This window comes from Zootermopsis nevadensis, unplaced genomic scaffold (assembly GCF_977971745.1).
Source record: "Zootermopsis nevadensis isolate Lab colony 2312 unplaced genomic scaffold, Znev_1.0 Znev_ptg000006l, whole genome shotgun sequence".
Classification (NCBI taxonomy): Eukaryota; Metazoa; Arthropoda; class Insecta; order Blattodea; family Termopsidae; genus Zootermopsis; species Zootermopsis nevadensis.
Window position 1 is genome coordinate 1,361,038 of NW_028259138.1, and position 16,857 is coordinate 1,377,894.

A 16,857-nucleotide genomic window follows, 5' to 3' on the forward strand; every position below is an offset into this window, starting at 1 on the left:
CTTACCTAGATACAATAGCTGAATGGAGAAAACGCATTCCTGTAACAAAGTGTTTGTTGCGATGCATCTAATTCGCGATTTTACAAGAGGTGTTCAAAATTCGATATCTTCACCTCGACACATGCCCGATCACTACGAACAGTCTACTGACGAACACGCTCGAATACACCAGGTCTTGCTTTAACCGTGTTATAAGCAACCCACACAAGGTGCCATAGCTCCTGCTGTGTGTTAACTGGTGTTGCATGCACCGGACCTGAACCCCTGGGGTCACTTGAAGTCCCTAGTGAATGCTACGCCAGTTAATTGTCCACCCCTGATCAGAGCATTTCTCTGCACCATTATCATTGACACCGATCACAACTCCGTATTAAACGATAATTTGGCTAAATCAGGACAAGAGAATCTGAATATTGCAGTATAGTGGTAAGTACTCCGTATTTGAGAATTCGCTCATTTAGTTACCGACATTTCTAGTCTTGCGTGGAATGAAATAAGTAACTGTAGTTGTAACGAAATGTGAAAAATTTCCTTGTTATGCCATTCAGCTATTATCCCTGCTAGAATCGCTGTTTGCACATAATGGGCACAGCAGTTTCTCATATTCATGAAGCCACTAAAAATAGAGAAGGCTTTGTGTCACCTTTTATTTTAAAACTCAAATGTCCCCGTCAAACCGAGTAGAAGAGAATATCTTCTTTAAAAAAAGGTACATAATAAAAAAATCATTCGTTTGCAATGGAGCCAAAGGAAAAAGTAGCACAAAAGAAATTAGTCAACTAATCATGTTCAAAAACTCAGGGCATCCCTTTTGACAGAATCAGAAAATATTATAGGAAAACTCCATTCTTCGCCTTGGGGAAGGCAGTTCACAGAAATAAAATCTGAAGTTCTGAAATGTAACTATATTTCACATTAGAGTAACTACCAGCTTATTAACAGCAGACTGATTTGGGGTATCAACCTGATTTTGTGCTCCAGAAAACTTAAGACGAGTTCGCCCGGATGATGTAAGCAGCAAGGACCTCTGAAAAGTAAGTAAACTTCTACCAGACTACACGGACCTCAAATCCCACAATTATAACTTTAATATATAAACTTCGTCGGACTGATCTCGCAAATATGACTGAAAAATATTCGTCATTAATATAACAACTCGCTGATAAGGCACATGCAGTACATAAAACTGCATTTTCTTTTCATTCTAGATTCATTGACGTATTAGGAACAACTGTGATTATCTAACAAGAATAAAATTTACTCACTCATGTCTGCGTCACACAGAGCAAATTCTACCAACTTCCTAACGACTTTTCTAACCATTTGAAAACTTATACAAGAAAACAAATTTTCTTAAAAATCTGCACATCCTTTGAAAATCCTAGTTTGGAAACTCTGTGACTCGAATACCTTTAGTTCATAGGAGATCTGAATGTTCCGCTTCATTTACTCGTAGAGCGAAATCAATTGATAAAAGTCTCGTTTTCCGGGCATTATATGTTTTCGAACTTCCATGCACACAAACGTTTCTTGCATTACAGAGATACAAAAATTGAATTTTGATACATGAAATACACAGGCCATTAGGTTTCTTGTCAGTGCAGATAAGATGAGAGATTCCGAATTGGGGGAACAAGAATTTCCAGCATTTAAAATGTTTCCCCGTCATTAAAATAATACTGATAATTTATTATAACTGAAACTGGTCACATTTTTAAAAATTTCAACTACATTCTGGCAAAGAAACACGAAAACTAACAAAATGTTGAGATACGAAACAAAATTAAAATTCATCCTACATCATGCTACACATTTAATTGTAATTCTTTTGGTATGTTTGGGGGAATATATTGGCGAATTATGATTACTTAATATACATCACCCCATTGCGAGTTCACTTTATGCGGTGTGTACGAATGCAAAGACCTCATAAGAGCTGTACCATATCTCCGAAAGTTCATTTTGCATTATTGTGTCTAAAATTATAACCACGTCATAACAGTTAACAAAATTTCCTTGCTACAAATCAGTCAGATCCCTCGCTTAGAACCACTTCATTTTAGATCCAGCTTAGTTTCTGTTTTAAATCAATCTTTCCGTCGTCCTTTCTACAGTTCATAGGTTTTCAACAATAAAATGATGTTCTTATTGTTTCCAAGGTGTGAGACCGTCTCTGTGAAACGGTGGTCGCTGATTCTGTAATTGTTCATCCCCAGACAACACATGAGTGAGTACTGTCCACAGATCACGAGAAAAACCCTGCTATGGGAAGTCGTTTCTGGTGCGGTGCGGGGGGAATGTCACTTATCAGCTGGACTAGAGGGCTGCTATTGGTGGGAAGTGTGATACGTCAGAGTTTTACGCTACTACACATAGACTGAAAACATCAAGCAGTTAAGAGTAGCGTGTAGTGAGCGCACCTCTAATGTGTTCTGCGGGTGTTGCGATAATATTCTAGATTAAATCGCTGTGCCGTTGTGAGGTAATCTTAAAGCTGTACCCATTAGAACACATGAAAGCCTGTCGTCTGTTGTTCGTTCAGTGGTTGTGGAACGAATGCTTTTAGGATGGGTCGTCACTCATCGCGAAATCTTGCGCATGCGCGTATATCGAATTCCTAGCAGGGATTTTCTCCTGATCTGTGAACTGTACATGGACAGAACTCGGGCCTCTGAGGTTAGAAGCCGGCTAATATCCGCCTGCGCTATCGTGAACATACGTTAGCAAAAGAAAGCTTTCTTAAATAAAAGAAAGTAACGCGGAACGGTTTAAGGAAATTTGCACAAAGCATAAATCCTGCAATTATTAGTATCAGAGTTAATTTAACAAGAAATGGTTTCTTCGCAGTAAAAATGGCACGGTCTGCTGTAACAAGCGTTCTGGCTTTAGTGTGGCTCATAGTATTAAAGGTGTTCATTCTATGGAGAAATATCGCAAGGCGAAAAGTGGGCTCTTGTTCTTAATCCTCGATTGGCGCGGGGACTTCCTGTGCAAGAACAAATATAGCAAACATAACAGCTTCCAGTTGAAAAGCGGACTAAGGACAAGTGCGGATACTTTCTGGGAAGGAACATGGCACTCCTGACAAGGGTTCTTCCTTCTTCGCCGGACACAACGGGGATTCGTGTTTAGGAAGACCCGTGTTTTGATTCTCTGTACAGAAATGGATTATCCCAATTTAGTTTGTCCCTTCAGACAAATGTTGGGCGTGCCTTAAAATATGCAACCCAATCCTTCAACATCGAATAAAATTCATTATGCAAATGAACATATTTCGACACTATATAATAATTCAGTTAAAATAATCAGTCAGTGTTTGTGTTTCTAGCATGAGTGGAAATGTGTAAATACTCAGCTCTGGAATGCATAAAATTTCCAGGTGAGTCTTTATTTTTTTGCATCACTATACTCTGCATGAAGGGAAGAGACCACGTGGAAAACCTAGGCGCAGATGGAAAATATATTGAAACGGATCTTAAATAAATTGGGTCGGAAGATGTGGACTGGATTCATCTAACTCAGGAATACGGAAGCACAATCCCGCTTCCGAAACATTTTAGTTTCACACTTTTATAACTCAGAAAATATACAAAGTCCGAAAGAACATTTTTTACATATCATAACGTACCATCGTCTGAAAGCTTCAGGCTTTGAGAGATAGATGTTTATACGAACCAGTATTTGATTTAAGAAGTATGATGCACGTTAGCACCAGGACATGGCATGTAATACCGTGAAAAATCTGTATAAATAGGCTAAAGATTCTGCTGACGTCAGAACAGAAATCAAAAACAATCAGTCAAATGTCAATTCAGGGCTGATTACAAGATAAACATCAACAAAGAGGGTATAATTATGAAATAACTCAAAATAATGACATTGAAATAACAGAACTGTCAGAAGCTAATAATATAAAGAAGGTCGTGGTAATGAGAGTTTAAATTTAGAATTGTTCAATCATGCGTTTAAAGTAAAGTAAAGTAAAGTTTGTCCCACTATACGCCATGTAGGCGTTTGGGGTGAGTGGAGGTATAGCTCCTCTCTTCCTTGACCTCGGCACTAGATGGGGGTGAGTGGTCAGCATCACGCCCCGGCCGGCTTTACCCCCGGGAAAAGACCCCGGTACCCATTGTAGAGGAGGCTGGGTGGGCCCCAGAGCCAGTCTGGACGCAGAGGCTAGAGGAAAAATCCTCTGCCCCCGTCGGGGATCGAACCCCGACCGTTCAGCCCGTAGCTAGTCACTATACTGACTGAGCTATCCCGGCTCCATGCGTTTAAAGAAGCTAAACAGAAGTAACTAGAGATAAAAAAATTAATTGTAGAGATAAACTACTAAGGAATAAAATAGAAACGGTAACTGAAATAGTGAATAAGCCAATAAAATACGGTCGCAAATAGAAATGGAAAGTGCTGGGCAGATCTGATGACGCCGCCTGCCTACCTTAAAATTCTTCAGTCTGTATGAAGAGACTAACAAGAGATATAAATTAATTTACAGCGTTTTAACCAGAGTCCTAAGCCTCAAGTTGGAGGATTTCCAATTGTTGCGTGGCAGAAACTGCGAATTCAGCATATTTTCGGCTACTCTCCACTTTAACACACCGTGTTTCGAATCCGCAAATTGATAACGCGCCATGCACTACCATGAGAACGGTATAGAAAACACAAAACTAAAAATTTAACAAGGGCTTACGTTCTATTATTTGTTTAAAGCACAGACCAGAATGTTTGCTGGAAATTTTTCATTTACGAACGATGGAATTTTCCGGTATCGGAGACAGAAGACAACACAGGAGTTTTACGTCTCGGGACTTACAAAATATACAAATGTTGTCTTCTGTACCGAAAAGAAGAAAATATGCCTTCATTAATGTGATTTCTACCCTGTGAGATAGTCTGTCGTATATTCTAAGTTACCTATAATTTTATACCTGCATCTATTTTATATATGTATCACAAACCTTAATGTTGCCAGTCTGTCCTGTCTTCGTACACGTAAGATGAACTCCACATAATCTGTAGTCTACGATCTTGTCTCTATAAACACCAACTTCTTACAATCGTCTTTAGCGTCTTACCTGCAACAAGAAAAACAGATGACTGATTAGCTGAATTACTGAATACACTCACCTGAACTTATTCTCCACAGTCATATATTAAAAGTCAAAAATAATACAATGAACATACTTTTCTCCAGTGTCATACTAGAATGACAACAGGGTCACCACGTGAACGAGAAGGTAAGACTAAGGCAGGGTGCACACCAAGTCAAATTAAGACTGAACCTGTGCTTCAACCACACTTTACTTTATCGCAACTGCAGAAAACATGTGCAGACTGTTAGCGCTGTGTACACCTGGGAAACCACACCGCAACTGCAACGCAACTGGAGGCGAAAGCCAGAAACACAACTGAGAACCAACTCGGTACTTCAGACTTCTTTGAGTTGCGTTACCGTTCAGTTGCACATCTGTTTATGGAAAAGAAATACAGTAGATTCCGGTTAACTGGGCCATCGGTTACTTGGGACAAATCTTAAAGATCAAACCTTTTTAACTCTACGTGAAACCTCACATAATTGGGGCTGCCGCTTAATTGGGTCAAAGTGTTCTAGTTCCGATGTGTCCCAATTAACCGAAATCCACTGTATCTTGAAGAAAAAAATATTTTATTATTTCTATCACTGAACACGAACAATGCTTATATAACAAATGTAGCCTCGATTATTCTAGGAGAGACAAAAATGACCTTGAGTGGTGCAGGATTGCGCAGGAAATAATGGTGAAAGAGGGGTGTAAAAGGGGTAAATCAGCACCGCCTCCTGCAGTTGTACTTCTTCCTTCTTCTCCTAACCAACCACCAGATAACGAATGGATCAGCATTACGTGGCATCTCGTATCGTGAGAGAAAACGTCTGAATAAAGACTTTTTCCCACGTACAACTATTGAACTCACAGAGAAAATGTTTCCTCAATGTACACAAATTCTAGAACTGTGTTCCCACAGAGAAATGGGAGAAGTTAAAGCTGAAATGCAGCTACCAGTTACCTTGGTGTACACCCGGCCTAAGGCATCGGAATGTTTACAGGGAAAGAGACGCAGAATATCAATTATAGAACAAAACAAAAGCAGGAAGGCAGAAAGTACAAGGTACAAACTCAGACCGGACACCGCCTATTCTAAGGCATACGTGATTTTCAGTCAAATTCAGAAATAATAACGAACATATCATTTCTGCTTTCTCCCTTGTCCTTCCCGTACTATTCGTAGGCATCATACCCATTCGACGGATCCTAACCTCAGTAGGTAATACATCGAACCAAGATAGTCGAATAACGAATTAGACCTGTTGTCAGTTAGTGCCCTGCACGCTAGGCTATTTAACGGCGCATTTTAACCAGAGGTTATGTAGTATGGATAATTTAACCATGAGTTATGCAGCATAAGGTCTTGTAAAAAGACGGTCCTTGAGCATTTGAAGGTCCCATTTCGGGATTGGAATGGAAAGACTGAGGAAACTCAAAGTAAAAGTTTTACAACAGAAATTTAATCACTCAGATTTCCAAAATATGCGATGCCTTAGACAATGCTATTAAAGGTCGCGGAAAAGTGGTTTTCACTCCTACTCCGGATTTCACAGGTCGCTAGTTCGATTCTCTGCCCGATGATAGGCTATAAGGTAGTAGTAATATGATTTTCGTATTTCTCCGTGTAAATTAGGGGAACATACCACAAGAGAGGTCACGTCTGCTTCCTTCCATGTCAGCCCCAATTCATCATCCATCCATTAAGAACTTTATAACCTATGCAGTTAAGAAAGTGTGGCGATACAAACTAAGAACTTGCAAGCAACACTGGTTTATAGTAATAGTAACGATTCGATAAGACGAAAAAATAATGATAACGTGTCCTTCCGTCCGCCGTTCATTCGACTAAAGATTTCCCAACGTAATCTGGTAAAATTTGAACTGTAAAGCAATCCGGTGAATTTTGTTTTAGTTCTCGTCGGTAAAATTTTGAACCATAAACTCTGACTGGTCTTGAAGTCAAGCGAAAACAAAGTTAAAATTAAGGCACTACAACTCAATGAAATGTGTTTCTAAATGTCTGTCATTCTTTCTGCTCTATAAAGTTTACTACACATGTCTATATCTCATTCTTATTGTCTCATCACTTCCAGCACCAAGTTTAACTCATTTTCAGAATTTATTTCCCATGTTCTTTGCCTTCTTTTACTCGTAATTCTATCGTTTTGTGCACTGTAGTCCACTGCCATGCCATTTCAGTCACCTAAGAACGGCTGTATATTTTCTTTACTCACTCATCAACATCCGTCATGCGCTTTCAACAGCTCCCCCCACCATCATCACTATCTTTCACAGTCTTCTTACATGTTATCACATTATGTGTATCATGTCACTGCACGCAGCCATCAACCTACTCAAAGTGATGTCACCGCTCGCAATGCAAGCATCAGAATGACGTATGGCGCTGCTAACCCACCAATCGCGTTCCAGAACATTATGGCTGTGCACCCCCACTACGTTACAAAACACACGCTCAAGAAGATGACTGAAGAAGAAGAAATATCACGTAATACAAAAACGTCTGTTCATACACTACATAAAATTACACTCTTATGTAAGCATTCAAGAAGCTGGACGGCTAAATGGATGGATAAAGGAGAGAAGGGAATAAAGATAAATAAACAGAGAAATTACGTAGTTCCATTCAATATAGACCTTTAGTCACTCAGCGACAAAATTTCCCGCCATTTACAAAAAACTAATATTCTTGCTGAGTTCATATTGTCAACCACTTGACAGCGCCACCTACCTAACTTTTAACATGGAAAGTGTTTAATTTGGCATTTCAAACGTATTATATCCTCTCTCCAAATAAATCGTCACGTTTTCTCCATTGGTTTAATGTTTAATATAATCGAACACACTGTTCAAAGCCACTCTACAGAAATACAACCCCAACAAAAGTTGAATACTTATAGATTAAGTTTGTCTCTTACTAAACCAAGATCACAGAACCTACAACAAGAGATGCTAGTAACCCTCCCGCTAAAATTTAGCATCCCTCTATGTTGGTATTATTAATGACGGGAGGATGTTAGAAAAAACAAAGGAAGAATGGCTTCTAATGACATAAAATTCATTTATAATTTAATAAAAATATGTCGTTTGTTTCAAACGTTATTACGAGGGGACACACACCGGGCGCAATAATACAAAAAGGAGCAGGATATTGCAAATTAAACCAACTCGACCATCACTTTAAACAATGTCCATTGTTTTGGCAATTTCTTAAAAGCAGATAACAAATAACGAAGACTATGGGCTAAATTCAATGTAATAGTCGAAATAATTGCAACAAACAATTGTCAGAACCCTTTAGACTTCAGCGGTAACAGAGTTCTGCATTTCCAAAATGTTGACAGAACCTCTTGCTGCAGATTAGATATAAAAGTTGTTCCTACGCTAAAAAAATCGTGTCATAAGGACGTAATGGGAAGTGGAGGTAAAGCTCCAGGCATTCTCAGCATCGGTACTAGGAGATGAGCGGCCAGCTGCGAGATCCAATCGCTCTAGCCTCAGAGAAAGAGCCTTCCTTCTACATCCACTACACAGGTTAGTGGGCAGGAAGATGGTAACGTGGACTGCAGTTACAAGAAACCGAATAAAAGCTAGCCAGACCAATGTCACACAATTAATTGTTCTGACGTTCGATTCCCGGCGGTGCCCGAATTTATAACTTGTGTTGGGCTAGGCCGTGGTCTAGGCAACACGGAGTTTTCCTCCGGGGGCTTCCCCGGTTTCTCCGTGGCATCCCAACAATTACTCCATTCACACTCACACAGAAGAAGGCAATGGCAAACCACTTCTGGATCATCTGCCAAGAACGTATATGAACAGGTCCCAGTCCGAGAAAAGGATCGAAGGATCCTGTTCATATGGACCTGTCGTCAGACAGAACACTAAATAAAAAGCCACTGAACAGTGTTTCGAATTTTCATAAGTTCTCTGTTGAAACCTGGGCACAAATGCACAAACACTGCATAATTTTTGTTTAGATCAAAGGATTTTCATATTTATGGCGTACGTTAACTGATAGGATACGGGTCTAATTACCTGAGATCTGAGGTTTTCACGGTACATAAAAAAACAACTGTTGTATTTTGGTTTGTGACGCCTTATAGTTCTGCAGGTGATTACCATCGTTTCGGTATAATACATCGCCTTCATCTCCAGGGTACAAACTAGGATTTACGTTCCTCTTCAGTATTTATGACTCATACCCGCAGAAATATTAGCAGGTCATCAGCTTTCATGCTCTACAGCCGACATATTGTCGTTTGAAATTCCTCTAGCAGAATTTTTAAACATGGTTCCTCTTTAAGGAATGCTTTCGTGCTATCCGTGAACGCTACATTTGCCAGTAAAGCTAATGTTCTAGGTAGAGTAGAAGTGGGCTAGGACTGAGCAATGGCGGAGGGTTAGAATCCACCCCTTTTAGAAAAGTGGTGAACAGTAATACAATAATAAGTAAAACTCGGTTTGCACAACCTTCCTCTTTTTCTCCTACCATCCAAGGGTTAGGCTCAAGGCTGTTTAGATTTCACAGATATTCGCTTACTGGCCTGCGTTCCAGTAGTCTGTTACTGTCCATTATATTAAGGTTGGTTAACACTATTCTCTGTATGCGTCTATTTATCCATTCAACAAACAAACTACTAAGTGGCAGTGGTACTTAAGCATAGGGATATGAAATACTCTGTGGTAATGAAGTTTCAAAAATTGTAAACTTTTATTGAGATACTCGTGTAATACAAAACAGCATCTCTCCCCCCAAACGACCTACATGGCTTGTAGCGGGACATCTTTACTTTAACTGAGAATATGCATGCGAGTTTCATTCATTTGTGATGTTATAAATAGGAATATGTGACATGACCGTTTAACTCAAGATGGTCTTATCAAACCGAAACATGTAATGCAAAGGATATATTTGTAATAAAAGTTGTGCTGAATGTGACATTTAAAATTCGTAAAATTATTACTCATTGCACATCAGGGTAAAGTCCTTAAGATTAAGCTTAATACGCTTATTTAAAACGAAGTTTTCATCTGAAGGAAGACTTCCGTTAGACACAGGTTGCGGTCTTCTGGGTTGTGGGACCGTATAATCTTGCAGTTTGTTCCTCCAGAACGCCTGTAACTACGTCTAAACATTCATGGCATCACGTCCCACAAGAACACAATCAGAAAATTCACAGTTGTCAGGAACCCAAATCCCAGAGTGTTTGATAAAGATTTGACTGGCGAATCAGCAGGCGGAGAGACGAAAAACAGCAGAGGAGGAATTGGTAACTACTGAAAAATCACAGATTTACGAAGGCGGCAGGTTTATCAAAGGTGGGATTCTGAATGCCGAGGGACTCATAAGAAAAGTAAGAAATAAGAATTTTATAACCCTGCCTGAGCCTTGGGATCGAAATTGGGGCGCGTTCGAGAGTTCCATAAGTTTTAACGAAAAACATAGATATACATTTAAAACAATGTTTATTGGAAATTGTTCGTTGAAAGAACAAAGATTCTGACCGTCTTGACTTTGTATTACAAAATAATCTATTAATGCAATGTGTCTTACGATATCGTATGTTGAAATAGTATGTGCTGGTTTGTTTCTTTGTTGGTTAGTGGCCATTTTTTAAAGTCACTATTTGCAGTTATTATAACATCAAATATGTTAATCATATTTGGTCGTGATGGTTTGTCGCGTATTCAAGAAAAATTAACCTCAGGTGAGCGATCCGTTGTATCCAGTCTAACGGTTTGAAAGTGACGGTCCGGTGTAAAGTGCAAATTCGACCGTTTCGAAATTCAAATAAAATTAACGTATCTGGTGACGTTCCGTCTGTAAAAATAGTACGGATCTCAGAGAGTTCCACTTATCCAGGGTACAATTTCTGAGACCAGGAAGGAAGTTGTGATCTCTGTGAATTTCACAGAATATCCTATGACACAGCGGAGACAGCGGTTTGATCGATATCCAGTTGCGGAAGTTACCGACATTCTCACACATTCAGATCCAACGACGGAAAACAGTCGCGCTGTCAGCTCAAACTACATACAGCTTGAAGCTTAAAGTTCTAGTGGAACAGAGAACCAAACCAGAGTTTTGGTATCCCTAAAAGTAGAGCTCCTGTTCGATTTTGCATAAAATCAATGCGGTATTCAAATGGACAGAAATTTTCTACTACTCCAAATGCTGCGTTATATTCAATATTTCTGTTTCCTAGAATTGTATTCTAAACCGGGATTGGGATTAGTCCCTTCTATCTAGCCTAACATAATATTTATTTTCTCCTGAAGACGGGAACAAAGCCAGCTCCCGAAACGTAGTGGCCTCGTTTTTAAATACTAAACGATGAATAAAGTCAAGAAGAGGAGGAGGATGAAAGTTTTTATTGTGTTTCTAGCTACATCCCTAACATCATGTTATAGAATATCCTTAGAGAATTTGATACTTTATATTAGAAAGCAATTCCCAGCCCTTATAAAAACAGAAACTTCATATTTGTCGTCACATAAGTTCACTACTGGATTTTAACCCGAGGGACTTCAATTAAGCTCGTAGCCACATAATCACCTTAAAAATTAATTTAAATAGTATACTTCAATCTTTACCAAATGTACTTGAAAGGTTTCTATGACATTTAATGTTAATGTATCAAAAAAGATGAGAAAAAACCTTTATCTATAAGAGCCTAGAATTCTTGATGGTGCAGTTATCGCATATTCCAATGTAATATTTCGAAATTCGTCTGATAAGACTGAGGAAAACAACGATAAATTCCAGCCAGAACAGAGAATGCACCCGGACAAATTTATAACAAGTACCCCCGTAATTAACCCTTTTCAGCACGAAGTTCAGCTAAATATTATTTAAATAATATTCCTTCGTCAATAAAAACACAAATCTCAGAACTACAAAGACCATGGTTAATTCCACTTAGGGATATAATCGTTGTTTACTCTCAGATTTATGCAAGTATTTATCATCTCTCATTCGTCCCGCATGACTCGCAGAGAAATTAAGCAATGGAATCTTATAAATTATAAATTACAAATTATAGCAGGCTATATAATGTATCCTACATAAACTGAATACACTTCGGTGTTAGAAATAAGATTATTTATGTTCGCGACAACCCGCGTTTTAATTCCTTACTCAAGTGATACAGATCTGGCAAAACGCTGCAACAGTTTTAGAATTCGGCTTATGGGAGCTAGTGTATCATACTGCCACTTGGTACAGCATACGAGGAGTCCGTTGTAACTTGCCTATGTCGAAAGCACCTGCTGTGGGTCTTAAAAGTTTTAACATCTCTCTGTGAAAGTACGAGATTTGTGTATCTTTTAGAGGATTAACGAATTTGGCACGCCTATAAAAAATAATGTGCCCATGCGTTGATAAATCAAGGTATTTGCTTTGTAACTAACTAACTGCATACTCCATGAGGAACAAGAATATTCCAGTTCTCGATAATTACTTAACTGATCAAGAAATATCTTTTTTTCCGTAAAGCTGATAAAGTTCTTATACTTTTACCCACATGTTATCACTTTTTTCTTTTTGTTATAACAGAGACACTCATTTCGGTGTGAAGGGTGTTGAAAATGTGTCATGAAGTGATGCAACTTTTATAATCCACTTTAATCCCTAAGGTACACGACAGTCACCAGAAGAACCAGAACTGGGTCAAATTTACAGCCAGGTCAACACAATTCTTTCCAATGATGAACTGGGGCATCTTGTGTAATATGATACAATGAGTATTATTCATGCATTTTGTGGCGGGGTTTTAAAATCAGTAACAGATGGCACTTTTACTCAAAGTAACAGAAGAAAAGACAAGAATCACGATTCTTTTCAAATTCTTTGGAGTGAATAAAATAAATGAGCTTACAATAATTAGTAACAAGTTAACAAATACTTTCACGGGCCTGGTTACAAGTTGTCTCGAGCCAGATATGGCCTGCGTACCGCCAATTGCACAACGCTGTCCTAAATAACCATGTGTTTGTAAAAAAAATCCGTTACAAAACTGAACAATGCCAATTATTGGAAGGTATTTGGAAGGAAAACGTTTGCACCATGTTTGGGCAAATACGGTAACAATTCTGTCGCGTCTTCAGAATTGTAGAGAGACTTTTGACGGAAAATATATGTGCGAATATGTGACATTTCGTTTGTTTGGTGCCACAGCCAGGCATAAGGTAACTGAATATTCAGTCGTTAGCAAATTTGAAGCAGAGTTAATTTTGAGTCTTTCCTTGTACCCAGTAGACAGACAGCTTATCGCTGAACCGGCGCTGAGCGATGTCTCGGCGATGGCTTCAATACTGTGTGGGAAATCCGTCCCTCGGCTCCACAACACTCAGTGCGCAGATAAACCAGTCACTTCCAGGAACGAGACTGAAAACCAGAAGGAACTGTATGCACACTCCTCGAGAGAGCAACGGGCAATTTTATAGACCATCAGTCGGGACAGGGGACAAAATCCCAAGAGACCCGATCGTTGTACGTTACTCTTACCGACAGAACAGACGATTGGCAATGGCTCTCCCGCAATTCAAAACGCCACTGACATTCCAACGAATAGCATAAGCGATACAAAAAGTTTGTCAGGAAAAAATGCAAGCCATATATAAAAATGGAAGAAGGCTCCTTTTTATGTTCCAGCCACGTAAATCAACCGCAGTGCACTACCCTGCCCTCTGACCTCTTGGGAGAAAAGGGCTCGTATTCCACGTGAAACCCATCTCATCGGCCTCTGAGCACTCGAGGGTAGACCCGAAACCAATTCACGGCAAGCCACCAATGGCCCGCAACAGTTTCAACATTTTCAGTTCTCCAGCGACCCTTAACACAGTTCAGCCAGTGGCAATGACAATCAGCACACTACACATATTTCCTTATACGAGGTGCTACCCAAAAGTTCGGGGAATTTGAATTCCACACGTGAACCGGTTGTGGAATGGCCTGCCGCCGCTAGATTGGGCGAGCAGTACCCTTTGTGAATTAGTGTGCCAACAGCCGTGAAGGCGAGAGGCCGCGTTCTAGAGTCTCGTGCGTTTTTGTAACGTTGTGTTGTAGTGGCTCGGCGATTTTTTAAATCGCAGATTTTAAGGAGCAAAAAATTTGCATCAAATTTTGTTTTAAGCTTAAAAAACTGCTGTAGAAACCCACCGCATGCTTGTGGAAGCATTTTGTGAGAATGCTGTGAGTCAAAGCAAAACTTTTTTGTGGTACAAACTCTTAAGGATGGAGAATACTGCATTTTATATGCGTATATTATTATTCTCTGAGTAAACAGAGATTATTTCCTTAAACAGCGTTGATCTTTGGTGTTTCCGTAGGTACGGATATCAGAAACCGCTCTTAGCAGAACTACACATAGCAAACGCCGAGTTTTACGAGGGATCGCTGTACTTGATTCCAGAAAATTGACTTAGGCTCTTTAATCTTTATATATGGCACACAAGAAACGTCATGTGGTTTCAGGATACTGATTAAAGGTGCAAAAATATAACTATTTGTAGTTTGTTTAACGACCTTTTTTCTATAGCTCAGACTATATAGCGTCCAATAGAGGATAATATTGAAAAGGAAAGGATGTGGAAGGAGGATGTCGTAGCCTAATTTAAGGTACAATCCCACAAAAAATAAAACGTTAAACTTGCAGACACTGGCATACATGCGGAGTCAAATATAAACAGTGATTAATGAAGTGATACGACTTGTAATGTAATTTATGGTCTGAAAGCTAATTCTGATCTTCATTTTAAACTTCAGCCCAGAAGAAATCCCAAGAAAGAACTCGCGTACTGATTGAGCGGCAGTGGTTTTAGACGAAGTGCAATCAATCATTGTAAAATTCTACTTTCTCAGTGGTTTATTTGTATACATAATGTAGACTATTTGCAATGTATGTCATCCGCTTTAACAGTTTGACCTGCTTTGTTGACGTACTATAAATAATCTGAATTATGAGCTTCGAGAGGTCCCGGTTTAAAATATCGGCCTAAAGACCGGCTACACTGACTGGGAATTTACCTGCTCTTCCCTGTCCTTCAGGCAAATACATTCTTTCCATTTCATTATTTAATAAATTTCCTATAATTCGAACCTCGCTAGACTTAGTTTCTGCAGGCAGCACACAATACAATCTAAGGTACTGAAATTGTCGTTAAATAAACCACGAATAAGAATAAGGATTTCCCCCTCTGTTGCACCTACCAGGATAAAATGTGTATGGTGTCACGCAGACCTCCAAAGATTGCCTTTATTGTGACCTTACAAAGTCTAGCCGAACAAATTAATCTAATAAAGTAACACAAAGCCTTTCCTGAAAAGCCGATGACAGGGACTTACTTGATTAAAAATCTTTCCTCAGTCTCTTCCATCCAGTTCACACATTTGCATTCTGTTTCTCGGAGAACCTTCCTATTCGCCCTGATGATGGAAGCAGTAAGCACCTCTGAAACGTCTGTAAAATTCTACGAGACTACTCGGAACAACAACCCAGAAGACAATAATCTTCATATTCGCTGCCATGAGAACCTCAAACCTCACTTAAGGATATCTCAATGTCTGCGTTATGCCCATTTCACAACTCTTTATTCCTTAACATGTCCTGCAAGAGTTTTTCGTTGTTTTCCTTGGTCTCTCCAAAATGCCATTTTGTTCACTTCCGGTATTCCCTTGCACGCAAGTCTCAAGCTACTGCCTTTCTCTTTCTAGTCCAGGGACTGGAGGTGTTGGGGTGAGGCTGGGCTTCGATCCAAGACTTTGATACAGCCGCATTGATGAAGTGCTCCGGCATCTGCCGGCAACAGCAGAACAAGATGCACGAAAACCAACAGACACGTCAGCTTCCTGCACGATCCGCGAACGATAGCCCCAAGGGCTTTCTGCAGCCCGTTATAAAAAAGACTCACATTAAACGTACCCAGACCAATCTCTAAATCTTGTGATATTATTATCATCATTCCAGAACACATGGATTTGCAGGCTAAAAGTATTTTTGTATTTCAGATTTCCTTTTATGTGATGCATGCTCCAACCTTCGACTTTTTCTAGACCTACTCATCCTGCTTATGAATCTCTCCTTTGTGCAATTAACTACATCCCCCCACCCAAATACGCTTCATTGGTCCGGATATTTTCCCCAGGACGCTGTTCTCAAACATCCTTAACAAGTGTTTTCTCTCATGGCGAGAGTCCAAATTCCAGACCAGTATAAAGCAATAGGTGAAGTGATAATTTTATATACACCAGTGCTTGGGTTTCTGATCGATCACATAATACGGAAACACAATGGATCAAGGGATATGAAATGGTGTGGCAAAAACCGACCTTGATTTGGAATCACTATTTTAGGGATTCTTTTTAAAGCTGAGAAAATTCATAAAACCCTATTCATAGAATCCATCTAACCGCGTAACTCCTATGAAATGGTCACCACTATGGAGCGAACTGAATGAATAGCAGGAAAGCCTTCAGCGAACTTACCTCAGTAGCTGACTGATGGACATAACTGCTGTGGTTTGGTGCCAACCACCAAGTTTCTTTGTGGTTGGTAACAAAACAGAAAATCTAAAGCTCAGTTTGTATACCCAAATCAACTACTTCCTACAACGTTCTATTTCAATAAGGTTTCTTATACCACGTTTCGTTAAAAAATTTCTCGAACACGGGGCTCGTCAAAGAATATGGGTGTCTTTAAGTTCTGTAATGCAACCTTTCAAGACAGTAAAATCTCTCTTTGTGTCACCAACA

General features: G+C 39.5%; 1 protein-coding gene across 5 annotated transcripts in view; it reads right to left on the reverse strand.

Annotated features, from left to right (window-relative positions):
* Neto (Neuropilin and tolloid-like) overlaps positions 1-16,857 on the reverse strand; it is a 304,172-nt gene that overhangs the window by 183,149 nt on the left and 104,166 nt on the right. For 2 of the 5 annotated variants that reach the window (XM_087343435.1, XM_087343436.1), the window contains one exon: positions 4,962-5,078. The exons of 1 other annotated variant lie outside the window; for it this stretch is intronic. The gene's annotated coding sequence lies outside the window, so the exon portion shown is untranslated. Of the gene's footprint in view, positions 1-4,961; positions 5,079-5,187; positions 5,344-7,321; positions 7,472-16,857 lie in introns of those variants that run through there. 2 more of the 5 variants (XM_087343433.1, XM_087343434.1) reach the window with 2 other exon arrangements.